The following is a 25357-nucleotide window of genomic DNA, read 5'->3' on the forward strand; positions in this document are numbered from 1 at the left end:
ATGACAGATGACAGATGACAGATGACAAATGACAGAAGACAGATGACAGATGACAGATGACAGATGACAAATGACAGATGACAGATGACAGATGACAGATAACAGATGATAAATGACAGATGACAGATGGCAAATGACAGATGACAAATGACAGATGACAGATGACAAATGACAGATGACAGATGACAGATGACAGATAACAGATGACAGATGACAAATGACAGAAGACAGATGACAGATGACAGATGACAGATGACAGATGACAGATGACAGATGAGAGATGACAGATAACAGATGATAGATGACAGATGACAGATGACAGATGACAGATGACAGATGACAGATGACAGATGACAGATGACAGATGACAGATGACAGATGACAGATGACAGATGACAGATGACAGATGACAGATGACAGATGACAGATGACAGAAGACAGATGACAGATGACAGATGACAGATAACAGATGACAGATGACAGATGACACATGACAGATGACAGATGACAGATGACAGATGACAGATGACAGATGACAGATGACAGATGACAGATGACAGATGACAGATGACAGATGACAGATGACAGATGACAGATGACAGATGACAGATGACAGATGACAGATGACAGATGACAGATGACAGATGACAGATAACAGATGACAGATGACAAAAGACAGAAGACAGATGACAGATGACAGATGCCAGATGACAGATGATAGATGACAGATGACAGATGACAGATGCCAGATGACATATGACAGATGACAGATGACAGATGACAGGTGATATATGACAGATGACAGATGGCCAATGGCAGATGACAGATGACAGATGTCAGATGACAGATGACAGATGACAGATGACACATGACAGATTACAGATGAGAGGTGACAGATGACAGATGACAGATGACAGATGATAGATGACAGATGACGGATGACAGATGACAGATGACAGATGACAGATGACAGATGACAGATGACAGATGACAGACCACAGATGACAGATGACAGATGACAGATGAAAGATAACAGATGACAGATGACAGATGACAGATGAAAGATAACAGATGACAGATGACAGATGACAGATGACAAATGACAGAAGACAGATGACAGATGACAGATGACAGATGGCAGATGACAGATGGCAGATGACAGATGACAGAGGACAGATGACAGATGACAGATGACAGATGACAGATGACAGATGACAGATGATAGATGACAGATGACAGATAGCAAATGACAGGTGACAAATGACAGATGACATATGACAGATAACAGATGACAGATGACAGATGACAGATGACAGATGACAGATGACATATGACAGATGACAGATGACAGATGACAGATGACAGATGACAGATGACAGATGACAGATGACAGATGACAGATGACAGATGACAGATGAAAGATAACAGATGACAGATGACAGATGACAGATGACAGATGACAGATGACAAATGACAGAAGACAGAAGACAGATGACAGATGACCGATGACAGATGGCAGATGACAGATGGCAGATGACAGATGACAGAGGACAGATGACAGATGACAGCTGACAGAAGACAGATGACAGATGACAGATGACAGATGGCAGATAACAGATGACAGATGACAGATGACAGATGACAGATGACAGATGACAGATGACAGATGACAGATGACAGATGACAGATGACAGATGACAGATGACAGATGACAGATGACAGATGACAGATGACAGATGAAAGATAACAGATGACAGATGACAGATGACAGATGACAGATGACAGATGACAGATGACAGATGACAGATGACAGATGACAGATGACAGATGACAGATGACAGATGACAGATGACAGATGACAGATGACAGATGACAGATGACAGATGACAGATGACAGATGACAGATGACAGATGACAGATGACAAATGACAGATGACAGGTGAAAGATAACAGATGACAGATGACAGACGACAGATGACAGATGACAGATGACAGATGACAGATGACAGATGACAGATGACAGATGACAGATGACAGATTACAGATGACAGATGACAGATGACAGATGACAGGTGAAAGATAACAGATGACAGATGACAGATGACAGATGACAAATGACAGAAGACAGATGACAGATGACAGATGACAGATGACAGATGACAGATGACAGATGACAGATGACAGATGAGAGATGACAGATGACAGATGACAGATGACAGATGACAGGTGAAAGATAACAGATGACAGATGACAGATGACAGATGGCAAATGAGAGAAGACAGATGACAGATAGCAAATGACAGATGACAGATGACAGATGACAGATGACAGATGACAGATGACAGATGACAGATGACAGATGACAGATGACAGATGATAGATGACAGATGACAGATGACAGATGACAGATGACAGATTACAGATTAAAGATGACAGATGACAGATGACAAATGACAGATTACAGATGAAAGATGACAGATGACAGATGACAAATGACAGATGACAGATGACAGATGAGAGATGACAGATGGCAGATAACAGATGACAGATGACAGGTGACAGATGACAGATGACAGATGACAGTTGACAGATGACAGATGACAGATGACAGATGACAGATGACAGATGACAGATGACAGATGACAGATGACAGATGACAGATGACAGATGACAGATGACAGATGACAGATGACAGATGACAGATGACAGATGACAGATGACAGATGACAGATGACAGATGACAGATGACAGATGACAGATGACAGATGACAGATGACAGATGACAGATGACAGATGACAGATGACAGATGACAGATGACAGATGACAGATGACAGATGACAGATGACAGATGACAGATGACAGATGACAGATGACATATAACAGATGACAAAAGACAGAAGACAGATGACAGATGCCAGATGACAGATGATAGGTGACAGATGACAGATGACAGATGCCAGATGACATATGACAGATGACAGATGACAGATGACAGATGATATATGACAGATGACAGATGGCCAATGGCAGATGACAGATGACAGATGACAGATGACAGATGACACATGACAGATTACAGATGAGAGATGACAGATTACAGATGACAGATGACAGAAGATAGATGACAGATGACAGATGACAGATGACAGATGACAGATGACAGATGACAGATGACAGACCACAGATGACAGATGACAGATGACAGATGACAGATAGCAGATGACAGATGACAAATGACAGAAGACAGATGACAGATGACAAACGACAAATGACAGATGACAGATGACAGATGACAGATGACAGATGACAGATGACAGATGACAGATGACAGATGACAGATGACAGATGACAGATGACAGATGACAGATGACAGATGACAGATGACAGATGACAGATGACAGATGACAGATGACAGATGACAGATGTCAGATGACAGATAACAGATGACAGATGACAAAAGACAGAAGACAGATGACAGATGACAGATGACAGATGACAGATGACAGATGACAGATGACAGATAACAGATGACAGATGACAAAAGACAGAAGACAGATGACAGATGCGAAATGACAGATGATAGATGACAGATGACAGATGACAAACGACAAATGACAGATGACAGATGACAGATGACAGATGACAGATGACAGATGATATATGACAGATGACAGATGGCCAATGGCCGATGACGGATGACAGATGACAGACGACAGATGACAGATGACACATGACAGATTACAGATGAGAGATGACAGATTACAGATGACAGATGACAGATGACAGATGACAGATGACAGATGACAGATGACAGATGACAGATGACAGATGACAGATGACAGATGACAGATGACAGATAGCAGATGACAGATGACAAATGACAGAAGACAGATGACAGATGACAAACGACAAATGACAGATGACAGATGACAGATGACAGATGACAGATGACAGATGACAGATGACAGATGACAGATGACAGATGACAGATGACAGATGACAGATGACAGATGACAGATGACAGATGACAGATGACAGATGACAGATGACAGATGACAGATGACAGATGACAGATGTCAGATGACAGATAACAGATGACAGATGACAAAAGACAGAAGACAGATGACAGATGACAGATGACAGATGACAGATGACAGATGACAGATGACAGATGACAGATAACAGATGACAGATGACAAAAGACAGAAGACAGATGACAGATGCGAAATGACAGATGATAGATGACAGATGACAGATGACAAACGACAAATGACAGATGACAGATGACAGATGACAGATGACAGATGACAGATGATATATGACAGATGACAGATGGCCAATGGCCGATGACGGATGACAGATGACAGACGACAGATGACAGATGACAGATGACAGATGACAGATGACAGATGACAGATGACAGATGAAAGATAACAGATGACAGATGACAGATGACAGATGACAGATGACAGATGACAGATGACAGATGACAGATGACAGATGACAGATGACAGATGACAGATGACAGATGACAGATGACAGATGACAGATGACAGATGACAGATGACAGATGACAGATGACAGATGACAGATGACAGATGACAGATGACAGATGACAGGTGAAAGATAACAGATGACAGATGACAGACGACAGATGACAGATGACAGATGACAGATGACAGATGACAGGTGAAAGATAACAGATGAAAGATGACAGACGACAGATGACAGATGACAGATGACAGATGACAGATGACAGATGACAGATGACAGATGACAGATGACAGATGACAGATTACAGATGACAGATGACAGATGACAGATGACAGGTGAAAGATAACAGATGACAGATGACAGATGACAGATGACAAATGACAGAAGACAGATGACAGATGACAGATGACAGATGACAGATGACAGATGACAGATGACAGATGAGAGATGACAGATGACAGATGACAGATGACAGATGACAGGTGAAAGATAACAGATGACAGATGACAGATGACAGATGGCAAATGAGAGAAGACAGATGACAGATAGCAAATGACAGATGACAGATGACAGATGACAGATGACAGATGACAGATGACAGATGACAGATGACAGATGACAGATGACAGATGACAGATGATAGATGACAGATGACAGATGACAGATGACAGATGACAGATTACAGATTAAAGATGACAGATGACAGATGACAAATGACAGATTACAGATGAAAGATGACAGATGACAGATGACAAATGACAGATGACAGATGAGAGATGACAGATGGCAGATAACAGATGACAGATGACAGGTGACAGATGACAGATGACAGATGACAGTTGACAGATGACAGATGACAGATGACAGATGACAGATGACAGATGACAGATGACAGATGACAGATGACAGATGACAGATGACAGATGACAGATGACAGATGACAGATGACAGATGACAGATGACAGATGACAGATGACAGATGACAGTTGACAGATGACAGATGACAGATGACAGATGACAGATGACAGATGACAGATGTCAGATGACAGATAACAGATGACAGATGACAGACCACAGATGACAGATGACAGATGACAGATGACAGATAGCAGATGACAGATGACAGATGACAGATGACAGATGACAGATGACAGATAACAGATGACAAAAGACAGAAGACAGATGACAGATGCCAGATGACAGATGATAGGTGACAGATGACAGATGACAGATGCCAGATGACATATGACAGATGACAGATGACAGATGACAGATGATATATGACAGATGACAGATGGCCAATGGCAGATGACAGATGACAGATGACAGATGACAGATGACACATGACAGATTACAGATGAGAGATGACAGATTACAGATGACAGATGACAGAAGATAGATGACAGATGACAGATGACAGATGACAGATGACAGATGACAGATGACAGATGACAGACCACAGATGACAGATGACAGATGACAGATGACAGATAGCAGATGACAGATGACAAATGACAGAAGACAGATGACAGATGACAAACGACAAATGACAGATGACAGATGACAGATGACAGATGACAGATGACAGATGACAGATGACAGATGACAGATGACAGATGACAGATGACAGATGACAGATGACAGATGACAGATGACAGATGACAGATGACAGATGACAGATGACAGATGACAGATGACAGATGACAGATGACAGATGTCAGATGACAGATAACAGATGACAGATGACAAAAGACAGAAGACAGATGACAGATGACAGATGACAGATGACAGATGACAGATGACAGATGACAGATAACAGATGACAGATGACAAAAGACAGAAGACAGATGACAGATGCGAAATGACAGATGATAGATGACAGATGACAGATGACAAACGACAAATGACAGATGACAGATGACAGATGACAGATGACAGATGACAGATGATATATGACAGATGACAGATGGCCAATGGCCGATGACGGATGACAGATGACAGACGACAGATGACAGATGACACATGACAGATTACAGATGAGAGATGACAGATTACAGATGACAGATGACAGATGACAGATGACAGATGACAGATGACAGATGACAGATGACAGATGACAGATGACAGATGACAGATGACAGATGACAGATGACAGATAGCAGATGACAGATGACAAATGACAGAAGACAGATGACAGATGACAAACGACAAATGACAGATGACAGATGACAGATGACAGATGACAGATGACAGATGACAGATGACAGATGACAGATGACAGATGACAGATGACAGATGACAGATGACAGATGACAGATGACAGATGACAGATGACAGATGACAGATGACAGATGACAGATGTCAGATGACAGATAACAGATGACAGATGACAGACCACAGATGACAGATGACAGATGACAGATGACAGATAGCAGATGACAGATGACAAATGACAGAAGACAGATGACAGATGACAAACGACAAATGGCAGATGACAGATGACAGATGACAGATGACAGATGACAGATGACAGATGACAGATCACAGATGACAGATGACAGATGACAGATGACAGATGACAGATGACAGATGACAGATGACAGATGACAGATGACAGATGACAGATGACAGATGACAGATGACAGATGACAGATGACAGATGACAGATGACAGATGACAGATGACAGATGACAGATGACAGATGACAGATGACAGATGACAGATAACAGATGACAGATGACAAAAGACAGAAGACAGATGAGAGATGCGAAATGACAGATGATAGATGACAGATGACAGATGACAAACGACAAATGACAGATGACAGATGACAGATGAGTGATGACAGATGATATATGACAGACGACAGATGGCCAATGGCAGATGACGGATGACATATGACAGACGACAGATGACAGATGACACATGACAGATTACAGATGAGAGATGACAGATTACAGATGACAGATGACAGATGACAGATGACAGATGACAGATGACAGATGACAGATGACAGATGACAGATGACAGATGACAGATGACAGATGACAGATGACAGATAGCAGATGACAGATGACAAATGACAGAAGACAGATGACAGATGACAAACGACAAATGACAGATGACAGATGACAGATGACAGATGACAGATGACAGATGACAGATGACAGATGACAGATGACAGATGACAGATGACAGATGACAGATGACAGATGACAGATGACAGATGACAGATGACAGATGACAGATGTCAGATGACAGATAACAGATGACAGATGACAAAAGACAGAAGACAGATGACAGATGCCAGATGACAAATGATAGATGACAGAAGACAGATGACAGATGCCAGATGACAGATGATAGATGACAGATGACAGATGACAGGTGCCAGATGACATATAACAGATGACAGATGACAGATGACAGATGACAAAAGACAGAAGACAGATGACAGATGCCAGATGACAGATGATAGATGACAGATGACAGATGACAGGTGCTAGATGACATATAACAGATGACAGATGACAGATGACAGATGACAGATGACAGATGATATATGACAGATGACAGATGGCCAATGGCAGATGACAGATGACAGATGACCGATTGCAGATGACAGATGACAGGTGACAGATGAGAGATGACAGATGACAGATGACAGATGACAGATGACAGATGACAGATGACAGATGACAGATGACAGATGACAGATGACAGATGACAAATGACAGAAGACAGATGACAGATGACAAAAGACAGAAGACAGATGACAGATGCCAGATGACAGATGATAGATGACAGATGACGGATGACAGATGCCAGATGACATATGACAGATGACAGATGACAGATGATATATGACAGATGACAGATGGCCAATGGCAGATGACAGATGGCAGATGACAGATGACAGAGGAAAGATAACAGATGACAGATGACAGATGACAGATGACAAATGACAGAAGACAGATGACAGATGACAGATGACAGATGGCAGATGACAGATGGCAGATGACAGATGACAGAGGACAGATGACAGATGACAGATGACAGATGACAGATGACAGATGACAGATGACAGATGACAGATGACAGATGACAGATGACAGATGACAGATTACAGATGACAGATGACAGTTGACAGATGACAGAAGACAGATGACAGATGACAGATGACAGATTACAGATGACAGATTACAGATGACAGATGACAGATGACAGATGACAGATGACAGATGACAGAAGACAGATGACAGATGACAGATGACAGATTACAGATGACAGATGACAGATGATAGATGACAGATGACGGATGACAGATGACAGATGACAGATGACATATGACAGATGACAGATGACACATGACAGATTACATATGACAAATGATAGATGACATATGAAAGATGACGGATGACAGATGACAGATGACAGATTACAGATGATATATGAAAGTTGACAGATGACATACGACATATGACAGATGACCGATTGCAGATGACAGATGACACATGACAGATTACAGATGAGAGATGACAGATGACAGATGACAGATGACAGATGACAGATGACAGATGACAGATGACAGATGACAGATGACAGATGACAGATGACAGATGACAGATGACAGAAGACAGATGACAGATGACAGATGACAGATTACAGATGACAGATTACAGATGACAGATGACAGATGACAGATGACAGATGACAGATGACAGATGACAGATGACAGATGACAGATGACAGATGACAGATGGCAGATGACAGATGGCAGATGACAGATGACAGAGGAAAGATAACAGATGACAGATAACAGATGACAAATGACAGAAGACAGATGACAGATGACAGATGACAGATGGCAGATGACAGATGGCAGATGACAGATGACAGAGGACAGATGACAGATGACAGATGACAGATGACAGATGACAGATGACAGATGACAGATGACAGATGACAGATGACAGATGACAGATGACAGATGACAGATGACAGATTACAGATGACAGATGACAGATGACAGATGACAGAAGACAGATGACAGATGACAGATGACAGATTACAGATGACAGATTACAGATGACAGATGACAGATGACAGATGACAGATGACAGATGACAGATGACAGAAGACAGATGACAGATGACAGATGACAGATTACAGATGACAGATTACAGATTACAGATGACAGATGACATGACAGATGACAGATGACAGATTACAGATGACAGATTACAGATGACAGATGACAGATGACAGATGACAGATAACAGATGACAGATGACAGATGACAGATGACAGATGACAGATGACAGATGACAGATGACAGATGACAGATGACCGATGACAGATGACAGATGACAGATGATAGATGACATATGAAAGTTGACAGATGACATAGGACATATGACAGATGACAGATGACAGATGACAGAAGACAGATGACAGATGACAGATGACAGATTACAGATGACAGATGACAAATGACAGATGACAGATGACAAATGACAGAAGACAGATGACAGATGACAGATGACAGATGACAAATGACAGATGACAGATGACAGAAGACAGATGGCAGATGACAAATGACAGAGGACAGATGAGAGATGACAGATGACAGATGACAGATGACAGATGACAGATGACAGATGACAGATGACAGATGACAGATGACAGATGACAGATGACAGAAGACAGATGACAGATGACAGATGACAGATGACAGATGACAGATGACAGATGACAGATGACAGATGACAGATGACAGATGACAGATGACAGATGACAGATGACAGATGTCAGATGACAGATAACAGATGACAGATGACAAAAGACAGAAGACAGATGACAGATGCCAGATGACAAATGATAGATGACAGAAGACAGATGACAGATGCCAGATGACAGATGATAGATGACAGATGACAGATGACAGGTGCCAGATGACATATAACAGATGACAGATGACAGATGACAGATGATATATGACAGATGACAGATGGCCAATGGCAGATGACAGATGACAGATGACAGATGACAGATGTCAGATGACAGATAACAGATGACAGATGACAAAAGACAGAAGACAGATGACAGATGCCAGATGACAGATGATAGATGACAGATGACAGATGACAGGTGCCAGATGACATATAACAGATGACAGATGACAGATGACAGATGACAGATGACAGATGATATATGACAGATGACAGATGGCCAATGGCAGATGACAGATGACAGATGACCGATTGCAGATGACAGATGACAGGTGACAGATGAGAGATGACAGATGACAGATGACAGATGACAGATGACAGATGACAGATGACAGATGACAGATGACAGATGACAAATGACAGAAGACAGATGACAGATGACAAAAGACAGAAGACAGATGACAGATGCCAGATGACAGATGATAGATGACAGATGACGGATGACAGATGCCAGATGACATATGACAGATGACAGATGACAGATGACAGATGATATATGACAGATGACAGATGGCCAATGGCAGATGACAGATGGCAGATGACAGATGACAGAGGAAAGATAACAGATGACAGATGACAGATGACAAATGACAGAAGACAGATGACAGATGACAGATGACAGATGGCAGATGACAGATGGCAGATGACAGATGACAGAGGACAGATGACAGATGACAGATGACAGATGACAGATGACAGATGACAGATGACAGATGACAGATGACAGATGACAGATGACAGATGACAGATGACAGATGACAGATTACAGATGACAGATGACAGTTGACAGATGACAGAAGACAGATGACAGATGACAGATGACAGATTACAGATGACAGATTACAGATGACAGATGACAGATGACAGATGACAGATGACAGATGACAGAAGACAGATGACAGATGACAGATGACAGATTACAGATGACAGATGACAGATGATAGATGACAGATGACGGATGACAGATGACAGATGACAGATGACATATGACAGATGACAGATGACACATGACAGATTACATATGACAAATGATAGATGACATATGAAAGATGACGGATGACAGATGACAGATGACAGATTACAGATGATATATGAAAGTTGACAGATGACATACGACATATGACAGATGACCGATTGCAGATGACAGATGACACATGACAGATTACAGATGAGAGATGACAGATGACAGATGACAGATGACAGATGACAGATGACAGATGACAGATGACAGATGACAGATGACAGATGACAGATGACAGATGACAGATGACAGAAGACAGATGACAGATGACAGATGACAGATTACAGATGACAGATTACAGATGACAGATGACAGATGACAGATGACAGATGACAGATGACAGATGACAGATCACAGATGACAGATGGCAGATGACAGATGGCAGATGACAGATGACAGAGGAAAGATAACAGATGACAGATAACAGATGACAAATGACAGAAGACAGATGACAGATGACAGATGACAGATGGCAGATGACAGATGGCAGATGACAGATGACAGAGGACAGATGACAGATGACAGATGACAGATGACAGATGACAGATGACAGATGACAGATGACAGATGACAGATGACAGATGACAGATGACAGATGACAGATGACAGATGACAGATTACAGATGACAGATGACAGATGACAGATGACAGAAGACAGATGACAGATGACAGATGACAGATTACAGATGACAGATTACAGATGACAGATGACAGATGACAGATGACAGATGACAGATGACAGAAGACAGATGACAGATGACAGATGACAGATTACAGATGACAGATTACAGATTACAGATGACAGATGACATGACAGATGACAGATGACAGATTACAGATGACAGATTACATATGACAGATGACAGATGACAGATGACAGATAACAGATGACAGATGACAGATGACAGATGACAGATGACAGATGACAGATGACAGATGACAGATGACAGATGACCGATGACAGATGACAGATGACAGATGATAGATGACATATGAAAGTTGACAGATGACATATGACATATGACAGATGACAGATGACAGATGACAGAAGACAGATGACAGATGACAGATGACAGATTACAGATGACAGATGACAAATGACAGATGACAGATGACAAATGACAGAAGACAGATGACAGATGACAGATGACAGATGACAAATGACAGATGACAGATGACAGAAGACAGATGGCAGATGACAAATGACAGAGGACAGATGAGAGATGACAGATGACAGATGACAGATGACAGATGACAGATGACAGATGACAGATGACAGATGACAGATGACAGATGACAGATGACAGATGACAGATGACAGAAGACAGATGACAGATGACAGATGACAGATTACAGATGACAGATGACAGATGACAGATGACAGATGACAGATGACAGATGACAGATGACAGATGACAGATGACAGATGACAGATGACAGATGACAGATGACAGATGACAGATAACAGATGACAGATGACAGATGACAGATGACAGATGACAAATGACAGATGACAGAAGACAGATGACAGATGACAGATGACAGATTACAGATGACAGATGACAAATGACAGATGACAGATGAGAGATGACAGATGACAGATGACAGATGACAGATGACAGATGACAGATGATAGATGACATATGAAAGTTGACAGATGACATATGACAGATGACAAATGACAGAAGACAGATGACAGATGACAGATGACAGATTACAGATGACAGATGACAAATGACAGATGACAGATGACAGAAGACAGATGGCAGATGACAAATGACAGACGACAGATGAGAGATGACAGATGACAGATGACAGATGACAGATGACAGATGACAGATGACAGATGACAGATGACAGATGACAGATAACAGATGACAGATGACAGATGACAGAAGACAGATGACAGATGACAGATGACAGATTACAGATGACAGATGACAGATGATAGATGACAGATGACAGATGACAGATGACAGATGACAGATGACAGACGACAGATGACAGATGACAGATGACAGATGACAGATGACAGATGACAGATGACAGATGACAGATGACAGATGACAGATGACAGATGACAGATAACAGATGACAGATGACAGATGACAGATGACAAATGATAGAAGACAGATGACAGATGACAGATGACAGATGACAGATGACAGATGACAGATGACAGATGACAGATGATAGATGACATATGAAAGTTGACAGATGACATATGACATATGACAGATGACAGATGACAGAAGACAGATGACAGATGACAGATGACAGATGGCAGATTACAGATGACAGATGACAAATGACAGATGACAGATGACAGATGACAGATGACAGATGACAGATGACAGACGACAGATGACAGATGACAAATGACAGATGACAGATGACACATGACAAATGACAAAGGACAAATGACAGAAGACAGATGACAGATGACAGATGAAAGATGACAGATGACAGAAGACAGATGACAGATGACAGATGACAGATTACAGATGACAGATGACAGATGACAGATGACAGATGACAGATGACAGATGACAGATGACAGATGACAGATGACAGATGACAGATGACAGATGACAGCAGACAGATGACAGATGACAGATGATAAATGACATATGAAAGTTGACAGATGACATATGACAAATGACAGATGACCGATTGCAGATGACAGATGACACATGACTGATTACAGATGAGCGATGACAGATGACAGATGACAGATGGCAAATGACAGATGACAAATGACAGATGACAAATGACAGATGACAGGTGACAGATAACAGATGACAGATGACAGATGACAGAGAACAGATGACAGATAACAGATGAAAGATGACAGATGACAGATGACAGATGACAGATAGCTGATGACAGATGACAAATGACAGAAGACAGATGACAGATGACAGATAACAGATGAAAGATGACAGATGACAGATGACAGATGACAGATGACAGATAGCAGATGACAGATGACAAATGACAGAAGACAGATGACAGATGACAGATGACAGATGACAGATGACAGATGACAGATGACAGATGACAGATAACAGATGACAGATGATAAAAGACAGAAGACAGATGACGGATGACAGATTAAAGATGACAGATGACAGATGACAGATGACAGATGACAGATGACAGATAGCAGATGACAGATGGCAAATGACAGAAGACAGATGACAGATGACAGATGACAGATGACAGATGACAGATGACAGATGACAGATGACAGATAACAGATGACAGATGATAAAAGACAGAAGACAGATGACGGATGACAGATGAAAGATGACAGATGACAGATGACAGATGACAAATGACAGATGACAGATGACAGAAGACAGATGGCAGATGACAAATGACAGACGACAGATGAGAGATGACAGATGACAGATGACAGATGACAGATGACAGATGACAGATAACAGATGACAGATGATAAAAGACAGAAGACAGATGACGGATGACAGATGACAGATGACAGATGACAGATGACAGATGCCAGATGACAGATGACATATGACAGATGACAGATGACAGATGATAGATGACAGATGACAGATGACAGATGGCAAATGACAGATGACAGATGACAGATGACAGATGACAGATAACAGATGACAGATGATAAAAGACAGAAGACAGATGACGGATGACAGATGAAAGATGACAGATGACAGATGACAGATGACAAATGACAGATGACAGATGACAGAAGACAGATGGCAGATGACAAATGACAGACGACAGATGAGAGATGACAGATGACAGATGACAGATGACAGATGACAGATGACAGATGACAGATGACAGATAACAGATGACAGATGACAGATGACAGAAGACAGATGACAGATGACAGATGACAGATTACAGATGACAGATGACAGATGACAGATGACAGATGACAGATGACAGATGACAGATGACAGATGACAGACGACAGATGACAGATGACAGATGACAGATGACAGATGACAGATGACAGATGACAGATGACAGATGACAGATGACAGATGACAGATGACAGATGACAGATGACAGATAACAGATGACAGATGACAGATGACAGATGACAGATGACAAATGATAGAAGACAGATGACAGATGACAGATGACAGATGACAGATGACAGATGACAGATGACAGATGACAGATGACAGATGATAGATGACATATGAAAGTTGACAGATGACATATGACATATGACAGATGACAGATGACAGAAGACAGATGACAGATGACAGATGACAGATGGCAGATTACAGATGACAGATGACAAATGACAGATGACAGATGACAGATGACAGATGACAGATGACAGATGACAGATGACAGACAACAGATGACAGATGACAAATGACAGATGACAGATGACACATGACAAATGACAAAGGACAAATGACAGAAGACAGATGACAGATGACAGATGAAAGATGACAGATGACAGAAGACAGATGACAGATGACAGATGACAGATTACAAATGACAGATGACAGATGACAGATGACAGATGACAGATGACAGATGACAGATGACAGATGACAGATGACAGATGACAGATGACAGATGACAGCAGACAGATGACAGATGACAGATGACAGATGATAAATGACATATGAAAGTTGACAGATGACATATGACAAATGACAGATGACCGATTGCAGATGACAGATGACACATGACAGATTACAGATGAGCGATGACAGATGACAGATGACAGATGGCAAATGACAGATGACAAATGACAGATGACAAATGACAGATGACAGGTGACAGATAACAGATGACAGATGACAGATGACAGAGAACAGATGACAGATAACAGATGAAAGATGACAGATGACAGATGACAGATGACAGATAGCTGATGACAGATGACAAATGACAGAAGACAGATGACAGATGACAGATGACAGATAACAGATGAAAGATGACAGATGACAGATGACAGATGACAGATGACAGATAGCAGATGACAGATGACAAATGACAGAAGACAGATGACAGATGACAGATGACAGATGACAGATGACAGATGACAGATGACAGATGACAGATGACAGATAACAGATGACAGATGATAAAAGACAGAAGACAGATGACGGATGACAGATGAAAGATGACAGATGACAGATGACAGATGACAGATGACAGATGACAGATAGCAGATGACAGATGACAAATGACAGAAGACAGATGACAGATGACAGATTACAGATGACAGATGACAGATGACAGATGACAGATGACAGATGACAGATGACAGATGACAGATGACAGATGATAAAAGACAGAAGACAGATGACGGATGACAGATGACAGATGACAGATGACAGATGACAGATGCCAGATGACAGATGACATATGACAGATGACAGATGACAAATGATAGATGACAGATGACAGATGACAGATGGCAAATGACAGATGACAGATGACAGATGAAAGATGACAGATGACAGATGACACATGACAGATTACAGATGACAGATGATAGATAACATATGAAAGATGACAGATGACATATGACAGATGACAGATGACACATGACAGATTACAGATGACAGATGATAGATGACATATGAAAGATGACAGATGACATATGACAGATGACCGATTGCAGATGACAGATGACAGGTGACAGATGACAGATGACAGATGACAGATGACAGATGACAGATGACAGATGACAGATGACAGATGACAGATCACAGATGACAGATGACAGATGACAGATAACAGATGACAAATGACAGAAGACAGATGACAGATGACAGATGACATATGACAGATGTCAGATGACAGATGACAGATGACAGATGACAGATGACAGATGACAGATGACAGGTGACAGATGACAGATGACAGATGACAGATGGCAGATGACAGATGATAGATGACAGATGACAGATGACAGATGACAGATGATAGATGACAGATGACAGATGACAGATGACAGATGACAGATGACAGATGACAGATGACAGATGACGGATGACAGATGACAGATGACAGATGACAGATGACAGATGACAGATGATAGATGACAGATGACAGATGACAGATAACAGATGACAGATGACAGATGACAAAAGACAGAAGACAGATGACAGATGACAGATGACAGATGACAGATGACAGATGACAGATGACAGATGACAGATGACAGATGACAGATGACAGATGACAGATGACAGATCACAGATGACAGATGATAGATGACAGATGACAGATGGCAAATGACAGATGACAAAAGACAGATGACAGATGACAGAAGACAGATGACAGATGACAGATGACAGATGTCATATGACAGATGACAAATGACAGAAGACAGATGACATATGACAGATGACAGATGCCTGATGGCAGATGATAAATGATAATTGACATATGACATACGAAAAATGACAGATGACATATGACACATGACAAATGACAGATGATAGATAACATATGAAAGATGACAGATGACTGATGACACATGACAGATTACAGATGACAGATGATAGATGACATATGAAAGATGACAGATTACATATGACATATGACAGATGACACATGACAGATTACAGATGAGAGATGACAGATTACAGATGACAGATGACAGATGACAAATGACAGATGACAGATGACAGATGACGGACGACAGATGACAGATGACAGATGACAGATAACAGATGACAGATGACAGATGACAGACCACAGATGACAGATGACGGATGCCAGTTGACAGATGACATATGACAGATGACAGATGACAGATGACAGATGATATATGACAGATGACAGATGGCCAATGGCAGATGACAGATGACAGATGGCAGATGACAGATGACTGATGACAGATGACACATGACAGATGACAGATGACAGACCACAGATGACAGATGACAGATGACAGATGACAGATGACAGATGACGGATGACGGATGACAGATGACAGATGACAGATGACAGATGATAGATGACAGATGACAGATGACAGATGACAGATGGCAAATGACAGATGAAAAATGACAGATGACAGATGACAGAAGACAGATGACAGATGACAGATGACAGATGACAGATGACAGATGACAGATGACAGATGACAGATGACAGATGACAGACCACAGATGACAGATGACAGATGACAGATGACAGATGACGGATGACAGATGACAGATGACAGATGACAGATGATAGATGACAGATGACAGATGACAGATGGCAAATGACAGATGAAAAATGACAGATGACAGATGACAGAAGACAGATGACAGATGACAGATGACAGATGACATATGACAGATGACAAATGACCGAAGACAGATGACATATGACAGATGACAGATGCCTGATTGCAGATGATAAATGATAATTGACATATGACATACGACAAATGACAGATGACATATGACACATGACAAATGACAGATGATAGATGACATATGAAAGATGATAGATGACATATGACATATAACAGATGACCAATTGCAGATGACATATGACACATGACAGATTACAGATGAGAGATGACAGATGACAGATGAAAGATGACAAATAACAGATGAAAGATGACAGAGGACAGATGACACATGACATATTACAGATGACTGATGATAGATGACATATAAAAGATGACAGATGACATATGACAGATGACCGATTGCAGATGACAGATGACACATGACAGATTACAGATGAAAGATGACAGATGACAGATGACAGATGACAGATGACAGATGACAGATGGCAGATAACAGATGACAGATGACAGATGACAGATGACAGATGGCAGATGACAGATGGCAGATGACATATGTCAGATGACAGATGACAGATGACAGATGACAGATGACAGATAACAGATGACAGATGACAGATGACAGATGACAGATGACAGATGACAGATGACAGATGACAGATGACAGATGACAGATAACAGATGATAGATGACAGATGACAGATGGCAAATGACAGATGACAAATGACAGATGACAGATGACAAATGACAGATGACATATGAAAAAAGACAGAAGACAGATGACAGATGACAGATGACAGATGACAGATAACAGATGACAGATGACCGATGACAAATGACAGATGACAGATAACAGATGACAGATGAGAGATGACAGATGACAAATGATAGAAGACAGATGACAGATGACAGATGACAGATGAGAGATGACATATGACAGATAACAGATGATAGATAACAGATGACAGATGGCAAATGGCAGATGACAAATGACAGATGACAGATGACAAATGACAGATGACAGATGACAAATGGCAGATGACAGATGATAGATGACAGATGACAGATGACAGATAACAGATGACAGATGACAGATGACAGATGACAGATGACAGATGACAGATGACAGATAACAGATGATAGATGACAGATGACAGATGGCAAATGACAGATGACAAATGACAGATGACAAATGACAGATGACATATGAAAAAAGACAGAAGACAGATGACAGATGACAGATGGCAGATGACAGATGACAGATGGCAGATGACAGATGACAGAGGACAGATGACAGATGACAGCTGACAGATGACAGATGACAGATGACAGATGAAAGATAACAGATGACAGATGACAGATGACAGATGACAGATGACAGATGACAAATGACAGAAGACAGATGACAGATGACAGATGACAGATGACAGATGGCAGATGGCAGATGGCAGATGGCAGATGACAGATGACAGAGGACAGAAGAGAGATGACAGATGACAGATGACAGATGACAGATGACAGATGACAGATGACAGATTACAGATGATAGATGACAGATGACAGATGACAGATGACAGATGACAGATGACAGATGACAGATGACAGATAACAGATGACAGATGACAGATGACAGATGACAGATGACAGATGACAGATGACAAATGATAGAAGACAGATGACAGATGACAGATGACAGATGACAGATGATAAAAGACAGAAGACAGATGACGGATGACAGATGAAAGATGACAAATGACAGATGACATATGAAAAAAGACAGAAGACAGATGACAGATGACAGATGACAGATGACAGATGACAGATGGCAGATGACAGATGACAGATGACAGATAACAGATGACAGATGATAAAAGACAGAAGACAGATGACGGATGACAGATGAAAGATGACAGATGACAGATGACAGATGACAAATGACAGATGACAGATGACAGAAGACAGATGGCAGATGACAAATGACAGACGACAGATGAGAGATGACAGATGACAGATGACAGATGACAGATGACAGATGACAGATGACAGATGACAGATGACAGATGACAGATGACAGATGACAGATGACAGATGACAGATAACAGATGACAGATGACAGATGACAGATGACAGATGACAGATGACAGATGACAAATGATAGAAGACAGATGACAGATGACAGATGACAGATGACAGATGATAAAAGACAGAAGACAGATGACGGATGACAGATGAAAGATGACAAATGACAGATGACATATGAAAAAAGACAGAAGACAGATGACAGATGACAGATGACAGATGACAGATGACAGATGGCAGATGACAGATGACAGATGACAGATAACAGATGACAGATGATAAAAGACAGAAGACAGATGACGGATGACAGATGAAAGATGACAGATGACAGATGACAGATGACAAATGACAGATGACAGATCACAGAAGACAGATGGCAGATGACAAATGACAGACGACAGATGAGAGATGACAGATGACAGATGACAGATGACAGATGACAGATGACAGATGACAGATGACAGATGACAGATAACAGATGACAGATGACAGATGACAGAAGACAGATGACAGATGACAGATGACAGATTACAGATGACAGATGACAGATGACAGATGACAGATGACAGATGACAGATGACAGATGACAGATGACAGACGACAGATGACAGATGACAGATGACAGATGACAGATGACAGATGACAGATGACAGATGACAGATGACAGATGACAGATGACAGATGACAGATGACAGATGACAGATGACAGATAACAGATGACAGATGACAGATGACAGATGACAGATGACAAATGATAGAAGACAGATGACAGATGACAGATGACAGATGACAGATGACAGATGACAGATGACAGATGACAGATGACAGATGACAGATGATAGATGACATATGAAAGTTGACAGATGACATATGACATATGACAGATGACAGATGACAGAAGACAGATGACAGATGACAGATGACAGATGGCAGATTACAGATGACAGATGACAAATGACAGATGACAGATGACAGATGACAGATGACAGATGACAGATGACAGATGACAGACGACAGATGACAGATGACAAATGACAGATGACAGATGACACATGACAAATGACAAAGGACAAATGACAGAAGACAGATGACAGATGACAGATGAAAGATGACAGATGACAGAAGACAGATGACAGATGACAGATGACAGATTACAGATGACAGATGACAGATGACAGATGACAGATGACAGATGACAGATGACAGATGACAGATGACAGATGACAGATGACAGATGACAGCAGACAGATGACAGATGACAGATGACAGATGATAAATGACATATGAAAGTTGACAGATGACATATGACAAATGACAGATGACCGATTGCAGATGACAGATGACACATGACAGATTACAGATGAGCGATGACAGATGACAGATGACAGATGGCAAATGACAGATGACAAATGACAGATGACAAATGACAGATGACAGGTGACAGATAACAGATGACAGATGACAGATGACAGAGAACAGATGACAGATAACAGATGAAAGATGACAGATGACAGATGACAGATGACAGATAGCTGATGACAGATGACAAATGACAGAAGACAGATGACAGATGACAGATGACAGATAACAGATGAAAGATGACAGATGACAGATGACAGATGACAGATGACAGATAGCAGATGACAGATGACAAATGACAGAAGACAGATGACAGATGACAGATGACAGATGACAGATGACAGATGACAGATGACAGATGACAGATGACAGATAACAGATGACAGATGATAAAAGACAGAAGACAGATGACGGATGACAGATGAAAGATGACAGATGACAGATGACAGATGACAGATGACAGATGACAGATAGCAGATGACAGATGACAAATGACAGAAGACAGATGACAGATGACAGATGACAGATGACAGATGACAGATGACAGATGACAGATGACAGATGACAGATGACAGATGACAGATGACAGATGACAGATAACAGATGACAGATGATAAAAGACAGAAGACAGATGACGGATGACAGATGACAGATGACAGATGACAGATGACAGATGCCAGATGACAGATGACATATGACAGATGACAGATGACAGATGATAGATGACAGATGACAGATGACAGATGGCAAATGACAGATGACAGATGACAGATGAAAGATGACAGATGACAGATGACACATGACAGATTACAGATGACAGATGATAGATAACATATGAAAGATGACAGATGACATATGACAGATGACAGATGACACATGACAGATTACAGATGACAGATGATAGATGACATATGAAAGATGACAGATGACATATGACAGATGACCGATTGCAGATGACAGATGACAGGTGACAGATGACAGATGACAGATGACAGATGACAGATGACAGATGACAGATGACAGATGACAGATGACAGATCACAGATGACAGATGACAGATGACAGATAACAGATGACAAATGACAGAAGACAGATGACAGATGACAGATGACATATGACAGATGTCAGATGACAGATGACAGATGACAGATGACAGATGACAGATGACAGATGACAGGTGACAGATGACAGATGACAGATGACAGATGGCAGATGACAGATGATAGATGACAGATGACAGATGACAGATGACAGATGATAGATGACAAATGACAGATGACAGATGACAGATGACAGATGACAGATGACAGATGACAGATGACAGATGACAGATGACGGATGACAGATGACAGATGACAGATGACAGATGACAGATGACAGATGATAGATGACAGATGACAGATGACAGATAACAGATGACAGATGACAGATGACAAAAGACAGAAGACAGATGACAGATGACAGATGACAGATGACAGATGACAGATGACAGATGACAGATGACAGATGACAGATGACAGATGACAGATGACAGATGACAGATGACAGATCACAGATGACAGATGATAGATGACAGATGACAGATGGCAAATGACAGATGACAAAAGACAGATGACAGATGACAGAAGACAGATGACAGATGACAGATGACAGATGTCATATGACAGATGACAAATGACAGAAGACAGATGACATATGACAGATGACAGATGCCTGATGGCAGATGATAAATGATAATTGACATATGACATACGAAAAATGACAGATGACATATGACACATGACAAATGACAGATGATAGATAACATATGAAAGATGACAGATGACTGATGACACATGACAGATTACAGATGACAGATGATAGATGACATATGAAAGATGACAGATTACATATGACATATGACAGATGACACATGACAGATTACAGATGAGAGATGACAGATTACAGATGACAGATGACAGATGACAAATGACAGATGACAGATGACAGATAACAGATGACAGATGACAGATGACAGACCACAGATGACAGATGACGGATGCCAGTTGACAGATGACATATGACAGATGACAGATGACAGATGACAGATGATATATGACAGATGACAGATGGCCAATGGCAGATGACAGATGACAGATGGCAGATGACAGATGACTGATGACAGATGACACATGACAGATGACAGATGACAGACCACAGATGACAGATGACAGATGACAGATGACAGATGACAGATGACGGATGACGGATGACAGATGACAGATGACAGATGACAGATGATAGATGACAGATGACAGATGACAGATGACAGATGGCAAATGACAGATGAAAAATGACAGATGACAGATGACAGAAGACAGATGACAGATGACAGATGACAGATGACAGATGACAGATGACAGATGACAGATGACAGACCACAGATGACAGATGACAGATGACAGATGACAGATGACGGATGACAGATGACAGATGACAGATGACAGATGATAGATGACAGATGACAGATGACAGATGGCAAATGACAGATGAAAAATGACAGATGACAGATGACAGAAGACAGATGACAGATGACAGATGACAGATGACATATGACAGATGACAAATGACAGAAGACAGATGACATATGACAGATGACAGATGCCTGATTGCAGATGATAAATGATAATTGACATATGACATACGACAAATGACAGATGACATATGACACATGACAAATGACAGATGATAGATGACATATGAAAGATGATAGATGACATATGACATATAACAGATGACCAATTGCAGATGACATATGACACATGACAGAATACAGATGAGAGATGACAGATGACAGATGAAAGATGACAAATAACAGATGAAAGATGACAGAGGACAGATGACACATGACATATTACAGATGACTGATGATAGATGACATATAAAAGATGACAGATGACATATGACAGATGACCGATTGCAGATGACAGATGACACATGACAGATTACAGATGAAAGATGACAGATGACAGATGACAGATGACAGATGACAGATGACAGATGGCAGATAACAGATGACAGATGACAGATGACAGATGACAGATGGCAGATGACAGATGGCAGATGACATATGTCAG

The sequence above is a fragment of the Condylostylus longicornis genome, unplaced genomic scaffold (genome assembly GCF_029603195.1).
Source record: "Condylostylus longicornis isolate FDR11 unplaced genomic scaffold, ASM2960319v2 ptg000220l, whole genome shotgun sequence".
NCBI classification, from domain to species: domain Eukaryota; kingdom Metazoa; phylum Arthropoda; class Insecta; order Diptera; family Dolichopodidae; genus Condylostylus; species Condylostylus longicornis.